Raw genomic sequence first — 5,133 nt, forward strand, 5'->3', positions numbered from 1 at the left:
GCCATTCCTGCCTCGACCGAGGTTGCTGGATAAGCCAGAAAAGTTTGATGAACCGCCTGATCTGCTGCCAGTTGAACTGCTCGTTTTGCCTCTTGTCGAATCCTCTGTTGATCCGCCAAGTTAAGGGATCCGGCCCGCACCGGCTCATTCCTGTGTGGCCGGTTGTGGCGTTGAGCATTTCTTAACATGTCTGCGGATTCCATATGCCTACTGTAGCTCGGACTCCGGCTTGCGCGAGGAGTTGAATGGATCCTGTCTCGACTGTAGGAGTACGCATCCTGCTGTGCTAGAGCTGTTTGAAGAAGTTCTCTTACCCTCCGTGTTTCGACCGCCGCCGATGAGTCACCTTCCATTAGGAGAGCCGCCAAACGAGCCGACGCTGCGATGAGGTTTTCCAAGGGGTTGGAGAAGTGACCCGGCGGTGTTGGTACGTAGTGAGGCGGAGCGGTAACGATACGAGGTGGTTCCATGGCACGCGTCTGGACCGGCGCGCCGGGTGTCGTGATCCGGTGTGCCTCCGGCGGGTTGCTTCCCCCAGCTCCGAGTGTATGGAATAGGTTCCTAGGATCAAGCGTCAGAGGTAGGCGTGACTGAGTTTTCTGATGCCTTCTCCTTATGACCTTGTTTGACGCGTTCAGATCCACCGAGAGCTGGAAGGTCTCTGCTTGAAGCTGTTGAGCACGAACGTCCAGAGCCGCCTGTTACGCTGCCATCCTGACTTTCTCTGCGGCCAGATTTTCCTTAGCTTGCACCATCTCTTCACGTACGCGTGCCACCTCTGCGTCATGCCGGGCTTTATTCACCGGCTCTACCACATCAGTCAACAGAGTCATCAGTTTATCCGTGAGGTCCATTAGAATCTGAGCCAGGGGGCGCGCGGGGTATCCTGACCCAGCTGCGGCCGACCCGGTAGCTGTCGCCGTTGCTGCTGTGGAGTTCTGCCCGGGCTGTGTCCCTGCCATGAAGACTCCGGTCCAATTCGGCGGCTCAAGGGGGTCTGGAATACTGCTGCCATCGGAACAGCCCCCGAGCAAGCCATCCTGCAGCTGGTACAAAGAGTCCGTCTCACCCATTGATGATGCAGTGTCAAAACAGGCGGCCGTCTCACCGCCCTCCACCGATCCTTCAGAGTATTCACCGCCGTGGACGCAGCCTACGAAGGCATGCTTCACGACAGATTGAAGACGGGTGGTCCTTGCGTGCTGAGCCGTTTGGATGAGGTTGGTGTGGACGTCCGGCTCAGGGCCTGACTCGCTGATCCGGCCGATGAAGACGTGAATTCCGCCGAAGGGGACCAGGTACTCATACTCAATCGAGGCGGCCTCGGGGCCCCAGCCTTCGTCGTCGATGTAGAGCTTGCCGCGATGACTCTTGGTCATCCGGCCCACAGTGTATCCCTTGAGCCCTTCGAAGTTGCCCTTCAAGAACTCAAATCCACCGTGCGCAGGCCCCACGATGGGCGCCAACTATCGTGGAATTGTCACGGCAGATGTCCTAGAGAAAGGACTTAGTCGTAGGGCCATCGCAACTAGGAAGCTTAAAGGGGTTAATCGGGACAAAGGACACGAGAGGTTTTATACTAGTTCGGCCCCTTACGACGAAGGTAAAATCCTACGTCTAGTTGTGTTGGTATTGCTGGGGGTTCGATCACCAAGAGGCTTAACTCATCGGCTTGGTTATCGATCTCTTGTTTCTTGCCCTAAGCCACCACCGGGTCGTCCCCTTATATACACGGGTTGACGCCTGATGGTCTACAGAGTTCCGGCCGGCTCATAATCGTGTCCGGCTCGATGACTTCTTTTACATGCCTTTCTTTACAAGTCTTTCCTTACATACGGTGGTTCACAATACCGGGCCTTAAGCCGCCTCCAGGCCTTTGGGCCTTCTATAAGATTTGACAAACTATCATCTTTAAGGTTTACTGGGCTTCTTGTGTAACCCGCCATTGGGGCTGACCCGGCCCCTCCTGGGCGGGTCATAACTGATAGTTATATCCCCAACAGGTCCGGTGGATCGACGAGTCCCGCTCTCAGGGGTTACAATTTGGCACTTCCTCATATCTTGGATGTGGTTGCGGTGATCTTATTGTCAAGAATGCTCTTGTCACTTGGTATTTTGATTTGTTCTTTTGTGCTTCCGGTCTTCTTTCCCTAAAGTACATTGCGGAAGCAGTGTTTGAGCAACCTGCCTTGTAAGGAGTGATTCCCGACCATAGTGCATTCAACGATTAGGTTCTGGCCAATTGGGGTGAGCGACTCATACGGCTCTTTGAAATCTTTTAGGTTAGTCCAATTGGTGCAGGGTTGGTCGAGACGGGTCTAGAGTCAACAATCACGGAGGACTATGATGTAACTTGATGATTTCTCTTCGCCCTATGTTGTTTGGTTTTGTTTCGATTTGATGTACTTTGTCTAATTTATTTATAAAGTTGGATCGAATGCTAAACAAAAAAACAACTCTCCTACACTTTTACAAAGAGGACACCAGATCACAAACGGCCTAAAAGGGCCCAACAACACTACATTAGTCATGATGCGTCGAAGTACAATGAGCACCATGTTCTCACACATACACACAAATCACACCAGGTTCCCACACTGAAAGTGCGTTATATCGACTAGAGGGGGGGTGAATAGGCGATTTTTATGAAAGTCTTCAAAACGTGAGAGTTATGAAGACAAACAGTGAAGATTATGCCTATTACTATGCAGCGGAAGTTAGATTACACTAGACCAGCCATGGTCATGTATTCAATAGAGTGAAAACGCAATGACAAACAGCTTCAGTGTAATAAGGATCAGGTAGGAAGAAGTTATGAAGCCGAACGAACAGATCATACATTCATGTTGTGAAGACAAAAGATAAAACAAGCATGCAATGGCTTCACAATGAATAACTGTAAGTAAGGGAAGTGAAGATGAAACCAGTGACACATTGAAGACAATGATTTGTTGGACCAGTTCCAGTTGCTGTGACAACCGTACGTCTGGTTGGAGCGGCTAGGTATTTAAACCAAAGGACACACAGTCCCGGACACCCAGTCAAGGGCACTCAGTCCAAGACACCCAGTCCTCACTGTTTTCTCCTTGAGCTAAGGTCACACAGACCTCGCCCAATCACTCTGGTAAGTCTTCAAGGTAGACTCCCAAACCTTCACAGACCTCGTTCACTGGCAATCCACAATTTCTCTTGGATGCTCAGAACGCGACGCCTAACCGTCTGGAGGATGCACAGTCCTCAAGTGTAATAAGTCTTCAGATCACACAGACACGAAGACTTAAGTGATGCCCAATTTACTCTGGCTCTGGGTGGTTAGGGCTTTTCTCCTCACTGGGAATTTTTCTTTCAAAGGCTTCGAGGTGGGTTGCTCTCAAACGACAAAAGCCGTGCACTGAAATCTGAGCAGCCGACCATTTAAGGTTGTGGGGGGTGGACTATTTATAGTCACTTGGCAACCCGACCTGATCTGTCCGAAATGACCCTGGGTCACTAAGGAACTGACACGTGTACCAACGGTCGAATTTTGAACTCACACGGCAACTTTACTTGGGCTACAAGTAAAGCTGACTTGTCTGACTCTGGACAAGATTTTCTCTCATAGACTTCGCTCGAAGACATAGGATTTGAATTAGGCATCACTTCAGTCATTCTGACTGGTTCTCTTCGACCCCACTTAACAGTACGGTGGTTCCTATGACACAACATGAATGAAATAAAACTACGAAGGATCTAGGTCTTCGAGTTCCAAAAGCTTCATAGGGAGTCTTCTCATGTCATTGTCTTCAATATGAATATCTTCATAAACCACCATTGTCTTCAATGTCTTCGTACATTTTTAGGGGTCATCTCTGGTAGTGAAACCGAATCAATGAGGGACTTCTACCTGTGTTTTCCTGCGATTCTCACAAACACATTAGTCCCTCAACTAGGTTTGTCGTCAATACTCCAAAACCAACTAGGGGTGGCACTAGATGCACTTACAATCTCCCCCTTTTTGGTGATTGATGACAAACTAGTTGAAGTTTTCAACGGGAAACATAATTTGCAAAATTGTAAAAGATTTGTCTTCATAAGTTGCAAGGGCTCCCCCTGAAGATGTGCATATAAGTAATTTGCTTCTTGAATGCAAATGCACATGGCAGGTTGTACTTGTGGAGATCCACTTTAACTTATGACAATCCACTATGCATGTGAAAGTATATGAAGATAATGACATGCATAATGGAAAATGGACGTCTGCAGAATGAGATGAATGCGGAATTTATCTTCGCAACACGGAGTGACAAACAGGTAGCAGACGACCATCAAGGCTAAATGTTACAACTCAATGAAGCAAATGTAGCAAAAAACGGGAGTTGTAAGCACGAAGCAAAATGTAGCAAATATATGAAGGCACCCGCCCATAGTGACCCGCTTGAAGACTATCACCATCATATGCTTCTCCCCCTTTTGTCAGTGATAACCAAAAAGGTTTGAAGACATAGAGGTTTCTACGCGTTCCCAGGCGCAGCAGGGTCGGTGGAGTTGTTTGGCGGTGGTGCAGACGAGCTTGGTGCAGATTCGACGCGCGTTGAAGCAGGTGGAGATGATGTCGCGTCGTCTTCTTCTTCAATAATCCGGGCAGACACGGTGGCAGCAGAAGAAGAGAACTCTGACTCTTCAAGTGATGGTGTGCTGCGCATCACCGCTCTTCTTGGAGGCGTGGAGTCAAATTTGAAGTGCTCTGTGAAGCCATCCTCATGCAGTTCAGCTTCAGGGCACATCATGGTGAGGCCCTTCCAAGTGCGGCGACAGGTCTCGTGTGTGACAAATGCATTCTTGGTTGCCATATTTCTGAGGCGATTGACGTCTTGCATGATGCTTCTCATCTGCCTCTTGAGCCAGTCGTGATGCCTATCTTGCTTTTGGTGAAGAGCCACAAGAAGCTCTCTGTCATTGAGTGCACGAGCGCGCTTCTTGGGTCTCTTTGCAGCTGTGCTGTTGGTGGCTTCAGTTGATGCAGGGGCACGTGTGGTGCCAGCCATTGGATACACGCGAGAGAGAGCTTCAACACCTTCAATATTTTGAGTGAAGCTCTGGTGTTCTGCATTCTGAAGACTTAGCGGTTGCTTGGCCGGCTCTGGATATATGGCT

The sequence above is a fragment of the Triticum urartu genome, chromosome 6A (assembly GCF_056163025.1).
Source record: "Triticum urartu cultivar PI428250 chromosome 6A, HENAU_Tu73, whole genome shotgun sequence".
NCBI classification, from domain to species: domain Eukaryota; kingdom Viridiplantae; phylum Streptophyta; class Magnoliopsida; order Poales; family Poaceae; genus Triticum; species Triticum urartu.